The sequence below is a fragment of the Rattus norvegicus genome, chromosome 8, assembly GCF_021556685.1.
Source record: "Rattus norvegicus strain SHRSP/BbbUtx chromosome 8, alternate assembly SHRSP_T2T, whole genome shotgun sequence".
Classification (NCBI taxonomy): domain Eukaryota; kingdom Metazoa; phylum Chordata; class Mammalia; order Rodentia; family Muridae; genus Rattus; species Rattus norvegicus.
The window spans coordinates 81,650,001-81,670,631 of NC_141541.1; the positions used below are offsets into that span (position 1 = coordinate 81,650,001).

The following is a 20,631-nucleotide window of genomic DNA, read 5'->3' on the forward strand; positions in this document are numbered from 1 at the left end:
CAGGGAGTGCTATTTCTTCCTCCCTCCCCTCTTCTCTCTTGTTTAACCCTCTATATAAAATATTTACATGTTTTAAAAGAAAAAATTATATAATGAAAAGTCTATAAGAATAAATAAGCAGCAACACGACCCTCACTCCTTTCTTTCATCTCTCCCCTCACTTTTGTTTAGTGCCTTTTTGTGAAGGCCAGAGTCATGTTTCTGTATCACAGCACATGGATACTCTTGGCAGTCCAGAAAGTGGCAATGCTGCTACCCTAAGGTGGCGTCATAGAGGCTGACTGGGCTCAAGCAGTAAGATCAGTCCCCACAGCCTGAAAGCTGACTGTGGGTCTTTAGAAAGCAGCTGCCTGGGTTTCTCAAGGTAATGGTTGAACTCTGTAAAGAAAGACGGTCTTAGCATGGAGTATCTCCCGAGTGAATAGAAGACCAAAAGGTTCCACATAGCATGATTTTATGAGAAAAGAGTGTTTTGTCTTATTTCATGATCTTGAAGCTGGTGAGGCTAAGGTCCCCCTAGAGGTGAACCCAGAACCGGATTTGCATGCAAGCGATTTATCATGGGGAAAGTAGGACAGGGGAGGTGCAGGCCCATTAATGGTGTGATTTTGTCCAAATTCCACAGGAAGAGGCTTTATAGACTATATGTTGGGGGTAGGAGGCTGTTACCTGTGTCAGGAACTGTCACCCTCCTACTCATCTTATCAACTTTTATGCCCTCTACACACAAAAGAAATTGGTGAAGTCTTCTCCAGGGGAAGGAACTTTTGAGCAAGCATCAGATATATCAGGGACTCTCTGTCACAAGTTATAGCTGTGGCTTAAACTAGAGTTAATTTAAAACAAACATTTTATTAAGGTGGCCATAGAATTTGGCCAACTTCTGATAATAGCTCCCTCCTTAATGAAAATTTCTGAAAATGTTTAAGCCACATTATCAATTAGTCACAGCTATAGACTAATGCCCAGCACTTCTAATTCTTGTTTCATTTTTATGGCCACAAATCTAAATTTACCTGCTTAAGGTCCTGCTGTTCATAATGGGCCCTCACTAAGAAGAATTCTTTTTGTGAATAGAGGAGGGATTTAGCAAAACCTGAGAGAATTGAGAAACCAACTCAGAAGTTTCTGCCTACCCGTGGTGGGATCACAGCCGACAGATAGCCCTGTGGACAGAGGTGGGCTGTGTTCACTTCCTCCTGGGTTCTTCTAGATTGCCCTGGGTTGCATTTGCTTCCATAGCTGTCTTAGCCATTGCAGCTTCCCTGGGTCTCCAGCATGATCTTCACATATCCATCTTTAATTTGCACGAGTCAAATGGTTTACATAGATTTTTCTCTCTCTGCTCCCACCGTGTTCCATTTGCTTCCAGACATAAAGAGATGAAAAACTTTGGCAAATTTAGCTGCTAAATCCCTAGTCTAAACCTTTCAGTTTCGGGTGCAAATTCTGTCTTCCAGTTCATCCTGGAGGCCCTCAGTCACTGACTGTAAAGAACAGATGTATGATGTGTTGAGGCAGGTTCCTCTCTACACAACATGGTTTAGCTTACTTTTCCCAGTGAGCCCTTGTCTTTGGGATGGAAAGGGAGGATTGGGGGGAGGCCCTGAGCCTCCCACCAGGAAGCTGGTGGGCTGAAACCCACCAAATCCATTTGAAGTAGTATCTGGGGCTACCAACCACCCACTCAACACATCCATATCAATGGCATCTAGCCTATCGCTAGATAGATGAGGGGGAAGTCGGAGGGATTTATGTGTCTTAGGGTAAGAGTGGGTCTGGTTAGTAAGAGGTTTTGTTCTTGTGGCTCATCAGGTACAAAGAACCAGTTTACTTAATGATTTATGAAGAGAATATAATTTTGGAGGGTGTCTTAGTTAGGGTTTCTATTGCTGTGAAAAGACACCATGACCATGACACTCTTACAAAGGAAAACATTTAATTGGGGCTGGCTTAAAGTTTCAGAGGTTTAGTCAATCATAGTCATGGTGAGAAGCAGGCAATATGCAGGCAAACAAGGTGGTAGAGAAGGAGCTGAGAGTTCTACAGTTTGATCCCTAGGCAACAGAAAGAGAATGTGAGCCACACTGGGTCTAGCTTGAGCATATGAGACTTCAAAGCCCATCCCCACTGTGACATACTTCCTCTAACAAGGCCACACCAATCCCAATAAGACCAGGCCTCTTCATAGTGCCCTCCCCATGTGTTAAACATTCAAACACACGAGTCTATGGGGTTGGGGGTGGGGTGGGGTAGTCCTATTCAAACCAATGCAGAGGGTCTTTATCTGACCTTGATGTAGGTGGACAAGGGAAACCCTTGTAGGCGTGGCCAACCCTTTGACCTTGTGACATGAGGCTGTCAACTACCAAGCTCATGCTTGAGTACTATGGGGTCACAAAAAGAAAACAGAAGTAAGACCGGGAAGGGATTGGCCTTTAAATGGAACATCTGTGTCACACCCCTTTTCCCCAGGGCTCAGGGATCATTTGAGAAGAGGCACGGAACGTCTATAAGAGCAGAAGTCCTGAAGACTGGGATAAGTGTCTTTTGGACATGACAAGATGGCTGCAGTTATGAGCTCATAGCAGTTGTGGTTGCCTACATGTGGTTCCAGCATGGATGGGGAGAGGCTCACAAAGCCTTATTCCTAGCTGTGGTGCTACTGGTGTAGCTGATGAGGAATGAGTCAGTTATTTTTAGGGATGTAGTCTAGGAGAGACTCCCGTGTGGCAAGAGACGTCCTTATTTCTGTGGATGTGCTGATAGCATTGAGTGGACTCATTGGGCTTAAGGAGAGAGCATATGGAATTGGGAGGAAATGACTGTAGGGAGGGTTGGGAAGGAGTTGGAGGTGCACAATGGAGGATGGGGAGGTGGATTCGATAATTTATATAAATTTTTTTTTTAAAAACCAAGCAAATAGGGGATGGGCAGATGCTTCAGAAGTTAAGAGTACTGACTGCTCTTCCAGGGGACCTGTGTTCTGTCCCCAGCTCACAACCCTCTGTAACTCCACTCTCAGGGGATCTGACATCCTCTTCTAGCCTCTGTGAGCACTGCATACATGTGGTGCACAGACACACATGCAGACAAAATATCCATATGCGTAAAACAAAAATAAATAAAAATGCATAAGAAAAACAAAATCAAAACAGTTCCACAAAATATTGCAAAGAACCACCTCATGATGTTTTAGGTTCAGAGTTTTATGTTGAGCCATGTACGTGGTTTTATTTTTAATTTTCATATTTATTTTTAGCTTTTATTTTTATTGTGAAGAGTAGACTCTTTTAGAAAGCAAAGGTGTGTGTGTGTGTGTGTGTGTGTGTGTGTGTGTGTGTGTTTCATTAGGTACCCCTGTTTCTTGGACACACAGAGCTTAGGTAAAAGTTCATTGTGAACTAAATAGTGACTCTTTGTTATAATTGATCAACCAATTGTTCAAACACATTTTATTTCTTTTTTAGAAAAAGCTTTTTTTATTATTTTTACTTTATGTGTATGTTTTGCCTACACAAATGCATGTGCAGTACATGTGCACCCACACAGGCCCAAAGAGGGAGCTGGATCCCTTGGAACTGGAGTTCAGGATGGTTCTGAGCTGCTGTGGGGCTGCTGGGAATCAAACTCGAGTCCTCAGGAAGAGCAGTATGTGCTCCTTACCTCTGAGCCCTCTCTCCAGGGCCCTGTATTTGATACACTAATAATGAATTTAACATGTTTTTAACACCCTATATTGAAGGTAATAGAATAAAATTAAAACTGTTGTTCCACATCTATAAATCTAAATAGGTATACAAGAAATTTAGGTTTCCTGTGTGAGTTGATGCACGGCATGAACAGCAAGGGGGCGGGGGAGGGGTAGTGGGAGCTGAGGACAGAGGTATCCTGAAAGGAAGTTGCTAGAAAAGAACAAAAATTGTCAGGAAAAATGATGGTTTGAAAACTGTGACGCTGATGTTCCCAGTAGAGGCTTCTGAGGGAGCAGATGTCTGAGTTCAAGGGCAACAGAGGCTGAGGGTAAAGGTTGTGGAAGCAGAGTTGGAGGCAGTCAATCAGAAGACGTGCGAAGCTGAAGCCGGAGATCTCAGGGCGGGAGGCTGGGGGAGGGGCCGGGGTTTGGCTGCCTGTCACCCTTCCCCCACCTCTGGAGCCATTGTGACTTAAGAGGCTGGAGTTCTGTGATCCAGGCCTTGGTTCAACTGTGTTGCCACCAGGCTGACCCACTGCCATCTGGCGGCTCAGAGGTCTGAGGACATCCGCGGAGAATTTCACACGGATGTAAGCGGCTGACAGTTGGAGCAGATGCTGTCAGGTATGTGGGGAGGAACACTCACCTGGCATCTAGAGGTCCCTGCTGAACAGGACAGGGACTAAGGACATCCGTGTAGGACTTCACACAGGTGTAAGCGGCTGACAGCTGGAGCAGATGCTGTCAGGTATGTGGAGAGGAACACCGTCCATACATGCTGGCTCCTGATTCAAGGGAATCTCACCTTGAATTAAGCCTTAGCTGCCTCCTTTCCTAGCTAGCTTCTGTCTCTCTGGCTTCCCAGGACTCCAAGGCAGATGATACTGCCAACCAAGTTCCTGGAGTACTTCCTACAGCAGTGAGAGATGTTAAGATAAGGCCAGTTGCCACGCTGCAGAGTCCTTCCCGTATCCATTCTGGAGAGGGTAGTCACTGTGATAGCCATGGGCCTCAGATGCCCATCTAGGCTGCACAAAATGGCCGTCTCCCTCTTAGCGCCCTTTACTGTCTCCTGGGCAGAGCATGAAGACTGTCTTAGGAACCTGGGAAGGCAGCCCATTCAAACTGAAGCCCAACAGTAATCAGGGATGAACCATGGGAGGCGACTGGGCTCTGATCCTCAGGAGATCCCATGATCATGTGACAATTCTGGCGGTCCATACAGGCTTCAGTGGGCAGAGATATCAGAGAGACAGTTCAGGTGGAGCACAGGCACCCAGCATAGGAGATGATGCCCGGTGACGCTCTCCTGGTCTCTGAGGCTGGGATCTTCGCCGCACTGAATCCAGGTATGAAAGCTCAGGTGGTTAGCGAGGTTGACCTCACAGCAGAGGTCTAGTCTGAGAAGCGGCTTCTGGAACTTGGTGCTTACATACTTCCAGACCGCCACGCCACCATATTCCTACCGTAGCCGCCACCTTCCTACCGTAGCCGGGACTAGGTCTGTGCTCGTGCAAAGCAAGCACTCTTATCATTGAGTTGTAACCCTGACCCTCATTTTTTTTTTTTTTTTTTGTTAAAATATAAGATTCTCCAGGTCCTATCATTCTTAAGTCATCTATGGCCTTTTTTCTTTTTCAAAGATTTGTCCTGGTAACTCCACACTATAAATTTATTAGTATGGAGACATTCAAGTCCCAGTATCTTTCTATGGTTACCATCAGATCAGTACTGTATCTTTCTTCTTTTGGTTCTTTTGGGATATCTAGAACTTGACCATTTTGATTTCATTCGTTTTTCTCTGTGGTTTATATTTCATCGATTTCCTTTCTAATAGTATTTTTTCTAGCTTAGTTGGAGTTTAACTACTTCCTTTCCCAGTTTCTTCAGGTAAAAGCTGTAATAATTTGTTAAGACCTCTGCGTTCTGGCCCTGGGACTTAGTACAAAGAAATCTCAGTTCACTGCTGCTTGCTGGACTCCAGGCATTTGAACGAGTAACATCTTCATTTTTATTAATTTAAATTATTTTCTTTCTTTAAAAAATATTTTTTAAAAGATTTATTTATTTATTATATAGAAGTACACTGTAGCTGTCTTCAGACACACCAGAAGAGGGCATCAGGTCCCCATTACAGATGGTTGTGAGCCATCATGTGGTTGCTGGGAATTGAACTCAGGATCTCTGGAAGAGCAGTCAGTGCTCTTAACCACTGAGCCATCTCTCCAGCCCTAAACTATTTTCTAACGTCACTTTTAATTTCCTCTTTGGCCTGCAGTTCTGGGACTTGAACTTGGGTCCTTATTCTCAGTCATTTTACAGGCCAATCTTCCAAAATCACATCCTGTACCCACACATGCTTTCTTGCGTCAATATAAAATCTGTAGGGTATTTGTCTCTTTGAGTCAACTTAACTTTTCTTAAGATGGTGATCTCCATTTGCTTGCGTTTTCCTGTAAACCACACAACTTCAATCTTTGTAAGACTGAATAAGATTCTACTGTGTACACAGTCTGCATTTCCTTTATCCACTCATCTGTTGGCAGATACCTTGGTTGGGTCCATACCTTGGCTACTGTGAATCCTACTGCAGTGAACACGGATGCGGCTTAGAATCCTTCTGGGATATGCCTAGGGGTAGCACGGCTGGCACAGTGCACCCTGCACACCACAGTCTAGTAGCTTTCCTTTCTGTCTTTTGAGGAACCTCCCTGCAGATTTCCACAGTGGCTGGATTGATTCGAATTTCTCCCAGCAGGATCAGGATTCCTTTCTACCCCCTGTGTCTTTGCCAGCATTTGTTATTTGTTTTCCTAATAACGGCCATTCTGACTGGGGTCAGATAGAATTGCAATATAGTTTTAATTTTCATTTCCCTGGCAACAGTATTGAGCATACCCTGCAATTTAAAATTGTGCGTGGGTGTGCGAATGTGCGTATGTGTGTGTGAATGTGGTGTGTGTACGTGTGTATGTGTGTGGCTGGGATGTGTGTTCATGCCATGGCATGCCTGTGGAGGTCAGAGGGCAGCTCAGGGGAGTCATTTCCTTCCTTCTACCATATGAACCCTGGGATCAAACTCATAGCATCAGGTTTACCAGATGTCCTTCTATTCTGCATTGGATGGTAAATGCTCATCATGGTTGACGTGTACACACATTAGTTGCAGCATCTGTTAATGTCCATGCTTTATTACATTCGTTTTGCAGATGTTTGCAGGTAGAAGTCTTGTGAGGTTGTTGGGTGCAAGCAGGAATACTTTTTTTTTTTTATTTTTTTTTTTATTTTTTTTTTAGTAACTTGAGTATTTCTTATATACATTTCGAGTGTTATTCCCTTTCCCGGTTTCCGGGCAAACATCCCCCTCCCCCCTCCCCTTCCTTATGGGTGTTCCCCTCCCAACCCTCCCCCCATTGCCGCCCTCCCCCCATAGACTAGTTCACTGGGGGTTCAGTCTTAGCAGGACCCAGGGCTTCCCCTTCCACTGGTGCTCTTACTAGGATATTCATTGCTACCTATGGGGTCAGAGTCCAGGGTCAGTCCATGTATAGTCTTTAGGTAGTGGCTTAGTCCCTGGAAGCTCTGGTTGCTTGGCATTGTTGTACTTTTGGGGTCTCGAGCCCCTTCAAGCTCTTCCAGTTCTTTCTCTGATTCCTTCAATAGGGGACCTATTCTCAGTTCAGTGGTTTGCTGCTGGCATTCGCCTCTATATTTGCTGTATTCTGGCTGTGTCTCTCAGGAGCGATCTACATCCGGCTCCTGTCGGTCTGCACTTCTTTGCTTCATCCATCTTGTCTAATTGGGTGGCTGTATATGTATGGGCCACATGTGGGGCAGGCTCTGAATGGGTGTTCCTTCAGTCTCTGTTTTAATCTTTGCCTCTCCCTTCCCTGCCAAGGGTATTCTTTTTCCTCATTTAAAGAAGGAGTGAAGCATTCACATTTTGATCATCCGTCTTGAGTTTCGTTTGTTCTAGGGATCTAGGGTAATTCAAGCATTTGGGCTAATAGCCACTTATCAATGAGTGCATACCATGTATGTCTTTCTGTGATTGGGTTAGCTCACTCAGGATGATATTTTCCAGTTCCAACCATTTGCCTACGAATTTCATAAACTCGTTGTTTTTGATAGCTGAGTAATATTCCATTGTGTAGATGTACCACATTTTCTGTATCCATTCCTCTGTTGAAGGGCATCTGGGTTCTTTCCATTTTCTGGCTATTATAAATAAGGCTGCGATGAACATAGTGGAGCACGTGTCTCTTTTATATGTTGAGGCATCTTTTGGGTATATGCCCAAGAGAGGTATAGCTGGATCCTCAGGCAGTTCAATGTCCAATTTTCTGAGGAACCTCCAGACTGATTTCCAGAATGGTTTTACCAGTCTGCAATCCCACCAACAATGGAGGAGTGTTCCTCTTTCTCCACAACCTCGCCAGCATCTGCTGTCACCTGAGTTTTTGATCTTAGCCAATCGCACTGGTGTGAGGTGAAATCTCAGGGTTGTTTTGATTTGCATTTCCCTTATGACTAAAGATGTTGAACATTTCTTTAGGTGTTTCTCAGCCATTCGGCATTCCTCAGCTGTGAATTCTTTGTTTAGCTCTGAACCCCATTTTTTAATAGGGTTATTTGTTTCCCTGCGGTCTAACTTCTTGAGTTCTTTGTATATTTTGGAAATAAGGCCTCTATCTGTTGTAGGATTGGTAAAGATCTTTTCCCAATCTGTTGGTTGCCGTTTTGTCCTAACCACAGTGTCCTTTGCCTTACAGAAGCTTTGCAGTTTTATGAGATCCCATTTGTCGATTCTTGATCTTAGAGCATAAGCCATTGGTGTTTTGTTCAGGAAATTTTTTCCAGTGCCCATGTGTTCCAGATGCTTCCCTAGTTTTTCTTCTATTAGTTTGAGTGTGTCTGGTTTGATGTGGAGGTCCTTGATCCACTTGGACTTAAGCTTTGTACAGGGTGATAAGGATGGATCGATCTGCATTCTTCTACATGTTGCCCTCCAGTTGAACCAGCACCATTTGCTGAAAATGCTATCTTTTTTCCATTGGATGGTTTTGGCTCCTTTGTCAAAAATCAAGTGACCATAGGTGTGTGGGTTCATTTCTGGGTCTTCAATTCTATTCCATTGGTCTATCTGTCTGTCTCTGTACCAATACCATGCAGTTTTTATCACTATTGCTCTGTAATACTGCTTGAGTTCAGGGATAGTGATTCCCCCTGAAGTCCTTTTATTGTTGAGGATAGCTTTAGCTATCCTGGGTTTTTTGTTATTCCAGATGAATTTGCAAATTGTTCTGTCTAACTCTTTGAAGAATTGGATTGGTATTTTGATGGGGATTGCATTGAATCTGTAGATTGCTTTTGGTAAAATGGCCATTTTTACCATATTAATCCTGCCAATCCATGAGCATGGGAGATCTTTCCATCTTCTGAGGTCTTCTTCAATTTCTTTCCTCAGTGTCTTGAAGTTCTTATTGTACAGATCTTTTACTTGCTTGGTTAAAGTCACACCGAGGTACTTTATATTATTTGGGTCTATTATGAAGGGTGTCGTTTCCCTAATTTCTTTCTCGGCTTGTTTCTCTTTTGTATAGAGGAAGGCAACTGATTTATTTGAGTTAATTTTATACCCAGCCACTTTGCTGAAGTTGTTTATCAGCTTTAGTAGTTCTCTGGTGGAACTTTTGGGATCACTTAAATATACTATCATGTCATCTGCAAATAGTGATATTTTGACTTCTTCTTTTCCGATCTGTATCCCTTTGATCTCCTTTTGTTGTCTGATTGCTCTGGCTAGAACTTCAAGAACTATATTGAATAAGTAGGGAGAGAGTGGGCAGCCTTGTCTAGTCCCTGATTTTAGTGGGATTGCTTCAAGTTTCTCTCCATTTAGTTTAATGTTAGCAACTGGTTTGCTGTATATGGCTTTTACTATGTTTAGGTATGGGCCTTGAATTCCTATTCTTTCCAGGACTTTTATCATGAAGGGGTGTTGAATTTTGTCAAATGCTTTCTCAGCATCTAATGAAATGATCATGTGGTTCTGTTCTTTCAGTTTGTTTATATAATGGATCACGTTGATGGTTTTCCGTATATTAAACCATCCCTGCATGCCTGGGATGAAGCCTACTTGATCATGGTGGATGATTGTTTTGATGTGCTCTTGAATTCGGTTTGCCAGAATTTTATTGAGTATTTTTGCGTCGATATTCATAAGGGAAATTGGTCTGAAGTTCTCTTTCTTTGTTGTGTCTTTGTGTGGTTTAGGTATAAGAGTAATTGTGGCTTCGTAGAAGGAATTCGGTAGGGCTCCATCTGTTTCAATTTTGTGGAATAGTTTGGATAATATTGGTATGAGGTCTTCTATGAAGGTTTGATAGAATTCTGCACTAAACCCGTCTGGACCTGGGCTCTTTTTGGTTGGGAGACCTTTAATGACTGCTTCTATTTCCTTAGGAGTTATGGGGTTGTTTAACTGGTTTATCTGTTCCTGATTTAACTTTGATACCTGGTATCTGTCTAGGAAATTGTCCATTTCCTGAAGATTTTCAAATTTTGTTGAATATAGGTTTTTATAGTAAGATCTGATGATTTTTTGAATTTCCTCCGAATCTGTAGTTATGTCTCCCTTTTCATTTCTGATTTTGTTAATTTGGACACACTCTCTGTGTCCTCTCGTTAGTCTGGCTAAGGGTTTATCTATCTTGTTGATTTTCTCAAAGAACCAACTTTTGGTTCTGTTGATTCTTTCTATGGTCCTTTTTGTTTCTACTTGGTTGATTTCAGCTCTGAGTTTGATTATTTCCTGCCTTCTACTCCTCCTGGGTGTATTTGCTTCTCTTTGTTCTAGAGCTTTTAGGTGTGCTGTCAAGCTGCTGACATATGCTCTTTCCTGTTTCTTTCTGCAGGCACTCAGCGCTATGAGTTTTCCTCTTAGCACAGCTTTCATTGTGTCCCATAAGTTTGAGTATGTTGTATCTTCATTTTCATTAAATTCTAAAAAGTTTTTAATTTCTTTCTTTATTTCTTCCTTGACCAGGTTATCATTTAGTAGAGCATTGTTCAATTTCCACGTATATGTGGGCATTCTTCCCTTATTGTTATTGAAGACCAGTTTTAGGCCGTGGTGGTCCGATAGCACGCATGGGATTATTTCTATCTTTCTGTACCTGTTGAGGCCCGTTTTTTGACCAATTATATGGTCAATTTTGGAGAAAGTACCATGAGGAGCTGAGAAGAAGGTATATCCTTTTGCTTTAGGATAGAATGTTCTATAAATATCCGTTAAGTCCATTTGGCTCATGACTTCTCTTAGTCTGTCTACATCACTGTTTAATTTCTGTTTCCATGATCTGTCCATTGATGAGAGTGGGGTGTTGAAATCTCCCACTATTATTGTGTGAGGTGCAATGTGTGTTTTGAGCTTTAGTAAGGTTTCTTTTACGTATGTAGGTGCCCTTGTATTTGGGGCATAGATATTTAGGATTGAGAGTTCATCTTGGTTGATTTTTCCTTTGATGAATATGAAGTGTCCTTCCTTATCTTTTTTGATGACTTTTAGTTGGAAATTGATTTTATTTGATATTAGAATGGCTACTCCAGCTTGCTTCTTCTGACCATTTGCTTGGAAAGTTGTTTTCCAGCCTTTCACTCTGAGGTAGTGTCTGTCTTTGTCTCTGAGGTGTGTTTCCTGTAGGCAGCAGAATGCAGGGTCCTCGTTGCGTATCCAGTTTGTTAATCTATGTCTTTTTATTGGGGAGTTGAGGCCATTGATATTGAGAGATATTAAGGAATAGTGATTATTGCTTCCCGTTATATTCATATTTGATGTGAGGTTATGTTTGTGTGCTTTCATTCTCTTTGTTTTGTTGCTAAGACGATTAGTTTCTTGCTTCTTCTAGGGTATAGCTTGCCTCCTTATGTTGGGCTTTACCATTTATTATCCTTTGTAGTGCTGGATTTGTAGAAAGATATTGTGTAAATTTGGTTTTGTCATGGAATATCTTGGTTTCTCCATCAATGTTAATTGAGAGTTTTGCTGGATACAGTAATCTGGGCTGGCATTTGTGTTCTCTTAGGGTCTGTATAACATCAGTCCAGGATCTTCTGGCCTTCATAGTTTCTGGCGAGAAGTCTGGTGTGATTCTGATAGGTCTCCCTTTATATGTTACTTGACCTTTTTCCCTTACTGCTTTTAATATTCTTTCTTTATTTTGTGCGTTTGGTGTTTTGACAATTATGTGACGGGAGGTGTTTCTTTTCTGGTCCAATCTATTTGGAGTTCTGTAGGCTTCCTGTATGTCTATGGGTATCTCTTTTTTTAGGTTAGGGAAGTTTTCTTCTATGATTTTGTTGAAGATATTTACTGGTCCTTTGAGCTGGGAGTCTTCACTCTCTTCTATACCTATTATCCTTAGGTTTGATCTTCTCATTGAGTCCTGGATTTCCTGTATGTTTTGGACCAGTAGCTTTTTCCGCTTTACATTATCTTTGACAGTTGAGTCAATGATTTCTATGGAATCTTCTGCTCCTGAGATTCTCTCTTCCATCTCTTGTATTCTGTTGGTGAAGCTTGTATCTACAGCTCCTTGTCTCTTCTTTTGGTTTTCTATATCCAGGGTTGTTTCCATGTGTTCTTTCTTGATTGCTTCTATTTCCATTTTTAATTCCTTCAACTGTTTGATTGTGTTTTCCTGGAATTCTTTCAGGGATTTTTGCGATTCCTCTCTGTAGGCTTTTACTTGTTTATTAATGTTTTCCTGTGCTTCCCTAAGTGTGTTCAAGTCTTTCCTGAAGTCCTCCAGCATCATGATCAAATATGATTTTGAAACTAGATCTTGCTTTTCTGGTGTGTTTGGATATTCCATGTTTGTTTTGGTGGGAGAATTGGGCTCCGATGATGGCATGTAGTCTTGGTTTCTGTTGCTTGGGTTCCTGCGCTTGCCTCTCGCCATCAGATTATCTCTAGTGTTACTTTGTTCTGCTATTTCTGACAGTGGCTAGACTGTCCTATAAGCCTGTGTGTCAGGAGTGCTGTAGATCTGTTTTCCTCTCTTTCAGTCAGTTATGGGGACAGAGTGTTCTGCTTTCGGGCGTGTAGTTTTTCCTCTCTACAGGTCTTCAGCTGTTCCTGTGGGCCTGTGTCTTGAGTTCACCAGGCAGCTTTCTTGCAGCAGAAAATTTGGTCTTACCTGTGGTCCCGAGGCTCAGGTTTGCTCGTGGGGTGCTGTCCAGGGGCTCTCTGCAGCGGCAGCAACCAGGAAGACCTGTGCGGCCCCTTCCGGGAGCTTCAGTGCACCAGGGTTCCAGATGGTCTTTGGCTTTTTCCTCCGGCGTCCGAGATGTGTGTGCAGGGAGCAGTCTCTTCTGGTTTCCCAGGCCTGTCTGCCTCTCTGAAGGTTTAGCTCTCCCTCCCACGGGATTTGGGTGCAGAGAACTGTTTATCCGGTCTGTTTCCTTCAGGGTCCGGCGGTGTCTCTGCCAGGGGTCCTGCCGCTCCTGGGCCCTCCCCCACGGGAGCCCAGAGGCCTTATACAGTTTCCTCTTGGGCCAGGGATGTGGGCAGGGGTGAGCAGTGTTGGTGGTCTCTTCCGCTCTGCAGCCTCAGGAGTGCCCACCTGACCAGGCGGTTGGGTCTCTCTCTCACCGGGTCTGGGAGCAGAGAGCTGCTGCGCAGGAATACTTTTTTAATTTATTTTTTTACTTATTCACTTTACATCCTGCTTACTGTTCTCTTCCTGGTCACCCCTCGCACAGTCCTTCCCCCATCCCTCCCTCCCCTCACAAGCAGGAGTAATTCCTGATAGATGAAGAAACAGCCACACAGAAGCTAATGGCATGGCCAATTACCTTAACAAGTGAGAATTAGTTATTCGGAGTCAGGTTCCTGTGAACTTTGTGTTGTATCCACCAGTGACAGTGATGCTTTAAGAATGTAGCCAGGGCAGGGAGGTTAAGTGGTTAAGATCACTGGCTGCTCTTCCAGAAGACCTGGGTTCCGTTCTGAGCACCCACTTTGAGACTCATAACCACTTGTAACTCTGGCTTCAGGGGAATCTCATGCCCTCTTCTGGCCTCCTCAGGCACCAGGCACACAAGTGGTGCACAAATGCACATGCAGGCAGAACATCCATACATAGCAAAAAGGAGAAAAAGAGAAGAGTATAGTTGTGTTCTAGAATACGTAGGGATTTAAAAAAGATTTATATTTACTGCTTTAGTATGAGTTGAGTCAGATGTGGGGTGGGCTAATTCCATTCTATAGAGAAGAATCCATCCATTCATCCACTCTTCCATTCATCCATCTGTCTGTCCGTCCATCCATCCATCCATCCATCCATCCATCCATCCATCCATCCATCCATCCTTTATACTTATAAAGGGTTATTATGTAGTTAAGACACCGACTGGTTTGATATAAGTTGGGGAAAGTGCTTCTCCTCTTAATTTCAACCCCCATTTGTCTCTAGAATTCATACAAATCTGGGTCTCAGCTAAAGCCACTAATAAATAATTTCATGACCTCTTCTTGTCCTTTATTTTTAAAAATATTTTATTTTTCTTTTTTTTACTAACTGTTGTGTCTGTGGACCATGTGTATGTCTGGTACCTATAGGCCAGAAGAGGGCATCAGAGCTGGGACTGGAGTTATAGACAGTTGTGAGCCACCACGTGGGTGCTGGGAACTGAACCCGGGTCCTCTTCAGGAGCAGCCAGTGCTCTTATAACAGTGGAGACATCATCTCTTCAGCCCTTTCTTGTCTTTTTAGGCAAAAGGAAATACGCTTCTTGTAGTCTTGAGGGAACACCTGACTCCTTAAAAATTCTCCCTTAAAAATGGTGTTATAAAGCATCGTTTAGGATGAAGTAACATCTGTCCTTCTTGGTGGGGACAGAGACAAGACAGTGGCTCAGGCTCTCTTTTTCACTTGAGTTCTTCTTGTGTCCATTCCGTGGTCTGTCTTTCTGGCCTCTGTGCCGCTTTTACACTCGAGGTTGTCGCTAACAGAATGTTGGCTTTGAGTCAGGCAGGACAGGAGGGGGCCTTGCTGTGAGGTGTGTTCAACACAGACTCCTGCATCACGGAGGACATTTTGAGGAAGGGATGTGCTTCATTGGTATTGAATGTCACACACCACACACACACACACACACACACACACACACACACACACACACACACACACACACGAATTCTAACTTAGCAGCTGGCTCCTCAGGCATGCAAACAGGCATTGTGAAATCCCCACAGGCTGACAGGGTGGCAAGAGCTCTGCCCCTCTCCCATGTATTAGCAGGGATGGCAGATGGCAGCTTTCTCCCCTAATAATCACCAGATGGCATGAAGTTATGCCCTGTAGTGCAGGAAGAAAGAAACTGGGTTGAGCATACATTTCTAGCCTTAATCTCTTCTTACTTGGTTGAAATATGTCTGCTACTGATTGTATGCCTATATTAGAATTTAAAAGTGACCAGAACCTTTGATGATTACAGAACACTGGTTTTGATATCATTTCACTTGGTTTACCCACTGGTTTTAATTTCATCAAGTTTGGTGTATTTTGCCAGTTAGTGACTTGCTCGTATTCCTAACAGACACAGATTTCTGTTTATTCCTGAGCCATGATCTCTTTGTACCCCACTCTGGCCCCTTATAAACCTGCTTTGTCTATCTTTTTTTTTTTTCAGGACCAATAAATGTTCAGAGAATTGGAGTTTAATCTTTTGTATAGCAGTAGTACTGTAAAAATCTAAAATAAACTGTATTAATTATTTTTCTATTTTTGTGATAAAAAGCCCACGATGACCAAGGCAACTTAGGGAAGAATTCATTTGGGCTTATAGATGCAGACCGTTAGCATCCGTCCATGATGATGAGGATGGCAGACATGGTAGCTTGTGGGGCTCCCTGCAAGCATCATGGTTGCCAGGGAAACAATTTTGGTGAGGTAAAAATGAAACAGGTCAGCTTGACTTAGATAGCTGGTACTGGGTCAAAACTTCTGGAGTCTGATGCCAAGTGTTCCCCCTCCCCCTCCCTCCCTCCCTCCCTCCCTCCCTCCCTCCCTTCCTTCCTTCCTTCCTTCATATTTAAACATAGTAAAGCTGGGGGGTGGATTCCTTGTGACAATTATCACAACAAAGCTTTAGGCATGGCTTCCTATCTCTTTAGCAAAGCACCTGTGACCTTTCCCACAGGAATGAGTTCTCTTGGCTGGTAAACAGTGCTCAGGATAAGGGCCTCAGGAGGAATGGTTTGTAATAAGCATAAAGATCGTTTTATTAATTGAGAAACAGTGCCCAGGAGTCTGAGCCTAGGGAGGACATATTTATAATAAGCATAATAGCAAACTCTTTTTGCAAAGTACCTGAGACTTCTTTCATGGCTGAAAGACAATTTTCCTGGCTGAGGAACAGTGCTCAGAATTATGGAGCATTCAATGAGGCCAGTGAAGACCCCCAGCCTTCTGAGTGTCAGTTTCTTCTGTTGAAGAAACAGCTTTCATGCTTAACGATTCTGGTTTCCTCGGTGCCGTGAGCTTATGTCCTCTACGGTAGCAGGAGCAGGATGCTGAAGGCTGAGTTGATATGTCAACCATGAACACAAAACAGAGGGAACTAGAAAGGATACGAGTTTGAATTCTCAAGCCTGCCTCCAGTGACATACTTCTCCCGATAAAGCCACACCTCCTAACCCTCTCCAAATAGTGCTACCAAGTGTTCAAATATGTGTGTGTAAATAAGTATGTGGGAGACATTCTCATTCAAACCACTATACAGTCCTTCTTAGCTTGTTGTGGTGGTATAGACATATCATTCCAGCTACTTGGGGGCTGGGACATAGGAATCCTAAGTTCAAGACCAGTCTGGTCAACTTAATAACACCTTGTACCAAAATAAAAAACAAAACTCATGGCTGGGACCATGGATCCAAACTCTCATCCACCAGAACACTCTGGGTTTAGTCCCCATAACTGAAAAAACAAAAACAAAAAAACAAAACCAACAAAACAAAGAGAGCCCTAAATCAAGTCTTTGTAAGAAGCACATATGCTGCACATCTACGCACCTTTGGTTGGTGGTGGTATCAATCGTACTCAACCTCTTCTGTTGGAGGCGCTTGTCACGGGACAGGGAGGTACGGGTACCATGGAAACCAATGAGATCAAAGGTAGCATGAATCCTAATCCCTCAGATTACCTTTTTATATAAAAAAGATTTATTTACTTTATGTATGTGAGTACACTGTCCCTCAGATCTCATTACAGATGGTTGTGAGCCACCATGTGGTGCTGGGATTTGAACTCAGGACCTCTGGAAGAGCAGTCAGTGCTCTTAACCACTGAGCCATCTCTCCAGACTTCCTTCAGATTATCTTAATCCCACTGCTCATTTTAGGGTAAAAGTTGCTTGCCATTATTAAAGACATCCTAGGCAAATCCCTTTTTAAACAAAATAGGCTATTTACATTTCAAATGTTATCCCCTTTCCAGGTTTCTCCTCTGCAAACCTCCTATCCCATCCTCCCTCCCCCCTGCTTCTATGATGCTCCCCCACCCATCCACTCCCACCTCACCACCCTGGCATTCCTTTACACTGGGGCATCAAGCCTTCATAGGACCAAGGGCCTCCCCTCCCATTGATATCAGATAAGGTCCCTTTCAGCTCCTTCAGTCCTTCCCCTAACTCCTCCACTGGGGTCCTTGTGATCGGTCTAATGGTTGACTTTGAGCATCTGCATTTGTATTGGTCAGGATCTGGCAGAGCCTCTCTGAAGACAGCTGTATCAGGTTCCTGTTAGCAAGAATTTCTTGGCTTCAGCAAGATGGTGATGCCCCTAGTGTCTGGGTTTGTTGTCTGTAGATGGGCTGGATTCCCAGGTGGGGCAGGCTCTGGATGGCCTTTCCTTCAGTCTTTACTTTTTGTCCCTGTAGACAAAAGCAATTCTGGGTTAAAATTTTGGAGTCGGGTGGGTGCCCCCATCCCTCAACTGGAGGGACCATGCCTAACCTCTGGATATGGTCTAGACATGTTTTCCATCCCCTTTGTGGGGTATTTCAGCTAATGTCATCCCACAGGGTTCTGTGAGGCTCTTGCTTTCCTGGCATCTGGTACTTTCTGGTTGCTACCGCCAGTTCCCCATCCCTCATTGCTACACAGCTCTGTTCAACTTCCTGTCCCTCTGTACATCTTTTCCACCTTCCCCCACAACTGATTATGCCCCTCTTTTTCCCCCTCCTCTCTTCTTCCCCTCCTCCTTCTCCTCCCAAGTGTAAGTCTCCTTTAGACTTGCAGGTTCAACAAGCTGCTCAGTGTGGTGCTGGGGTCTGAACTCTGGCCCTCTGGATGAGCAGCAAAAGTGCTGGACTGCTGAGTCAGCTGTCCAATCTCATCTTGATTTTTCTCTTTTACTGGTTGTAAATGTAGTGAATATAAATTTTATATTTTAATGTCAGCTTGGTTAGACAGGCAAAAAATACTGTATACTAAATGAGAGCCTTTACCAAATGGTGTTGGGGAAGCAGATGTCCGAGAGAAATAGTGAAGCTGAGGTTGGGCTGTTGCCATATGCTCTAAATTTAGGCAAAAGGGACAAAAGATGATGAGAACTAACAAGAAAGGTTTTATAAAAGAATAGAATGTGTGTGTCCAAAGGTCAACCCCAAGTGCCATTTCTTAGACACCTGGATTTTGAGACAGGGTTTGTTACTAGGATTTTGGGGATCATGGATCAGGCTAGTCTGGCTCAGGAATCCTCTGGTCTCTATCCCACCAGAGATGGGATTCCAAGCATGGCCACCACACTCAGCTTTGCAATATATTTTTTGGCAATTTCATGCATTTATGCAGTGTATTATGGTCATAGTCACTTTCACTACCCTCTCATCCCTGTGAGTGTGTGTGTGTGTGTGTGTGTGTGTGTGTGTGTGTGTGTTAGTGATGGTGGTGGTGGTGGTGATGGTCAGAGTTTAGTTTGAAGAAGTCTGTTTTCTCTTTCTGCCATGTCAGTTCTAAGGATCTAACTTGGGTCAAACTTAGTGGCAAGAGCTTTTACCAGTTCAGCTATTCCGTTAGCCCTTACCTCCCTCCCCCAAAGGCCCTTGTGATGAAGTGGAGGTGTGTGTGTGTGTGTGTGTGTGTGTGTGTGTGTGTGTGTGTGTGTGTAATGCAGGATACACTCTTTATTTCAAGGTCTTTAATCTCCTTTGAAAAGTCCTATTTTTTTCCTGTAGGGGCACAAATTGTCTCAGACTCTTTGTTCTCCAGACTCGGTATAATCCAAGTATCTTAATTCTCAGCCGATAGAAGCTGAATTTGTATAGACAAACACAGAACCACCCAGGTTGTTTACTTCTTTCTTTACTCACACAAGCAGAGACGCACACAAGTCATGTAAAGAATTTATTGCAGTTAGCTTACCAGCACCCTCTGGACCATTAGTATAATGAGCTGTGGTTAAAACTCCTCCCCAAGAGACCTTGTGGTCCCAGCCCTGGAAGGCCCAAGACTGTGGGGTATGTTGGGTGTCCCTGCCTACTTTGCTTCACAGACTTTGGGAAGAAGCGACAGACCCTGGCTTGAACTCCTGATCTCACTTCTACCCATTACAATCTGTGGCCTCTCTGGGATTAATTCTGGTCTGTGTTTTGAAATGCTGTTTTTTTTTTTCTTCTATCTGTAATACCCTGGGATGCCATGCTGCTTCCCAGTAAGGAGCATCTTGAGTATCATGATTCCTCAAGTCTCTCAGCCTCTAGTTAATCAACGACATTTCCTACCAGGTCCTGATCACCTTCTTGAGAAAATTTAAGCTTAGAACTGAGCAGAAGCTTAAAAATATATTTATTATTTTAATCTATGTATCTATGTATCTATCTACATATCTATCATCTATCTATCTATCTATCTATCTATCTATCTATCTATCTATCTATCTATCTATCCATCCATGTATGTATCTATGCATGTATGTATGTATGTATGTATGTATGTATGTATGTATCTATCTATCTATCTATCTATCTATCTATCTATCTATCTATCTATATCCATGTATGTATCTATGCATGTATGTATGTATGTATGTATGTATGTATGTATGTATCTATCTATCTATCTATCTATCTATCTATCTATCTCTGTGAATTTATGTATATCATGTGTGTACAGGAGCCCCATTAGGCCAGAAGAGGTGTCTGGATGATCTCTTGGAAATGGGGTTATAGACAGTTGAACCTCCCTGTGGGTTTCAGAGACAAACCCAGGTCTTCTGCAAGAACAATGAGTGCTCTTAACCACTGAGCCATCTCTTCAGCTCTGAGAGGGAACATTTTACTGTAGAATCCTACCAGAGACAACTGGACCCAGGATCAAATGCAGGCTGTCTCTGCATTCCCAGTGCTGACCTGCATGCTGACTCACTTCTGACTGAAAGTTGCTCTTCACTGGCATGACCGCATTATTTCCTCAGGATGGATGGTGATAGGGGCCCTAGGCACGTGGTCTGAGTGCTTTCAGTATTGTGTATTTATGTTTTTGTATAATGAATTCCTCTTTGGGGATGAAGAAAAACCACACTTCATCTAACTAGGGAAACAGCTACTTAAATATTTCATCCCAGATCTAATGTAATTTGGTTTATAATAGTCACCGAGGGGGCTCCAACAATGAGAGATTAGATTTCCAAAGGGCTGTTTTGATTATGTTCAGAAACATCTGATTATTTCCTGTTTCTGAGGGGACAGATCTGTGGGGGAATGCTGGAGTATAGTGAGAGAGGCCTCAGGCCTCAAGTTAATGGGTAAGAGCGAACAGTCAATACAACCTCATTCTCTTCTTTTTCATTGGCCAAAAATCCACTTTTTCAAAATCCACTGAGGATTTTCTGTATTCATGTTCTCTGCTGACTCCCCGTACTGGTGCGAGTT

General features: G+C 43.2%; 1 long non-coding RNA gene across 2 annotated transcripts in view; it reads left to right on the forward strand.

Annotated features, from left to right (window-relative positions):
• The first annotated feature begins 4,189 nt into the window (after positions 1-4,189).
• LOC134478900 (small ribosomal subunit protein eS10-like) overlaps positions 4,190-20,631 on the forward strand; it is a 207,842-nt gene continuing 191,400 nt past the window's right edge. Inside the window, exon 1 of one of the 2 annotated variants that reach the window (XR_015627335.1) lies at positions 4,190-4,318. This is a non-coding gene — a long non-coding RNA (small ribosomal subunit protein eS10-like). The remainder of the gene's footprint in view (positions 4,319-20,631) is intronic. The other variant, XR_015627336.1, reaches the window with a different exon arrangement.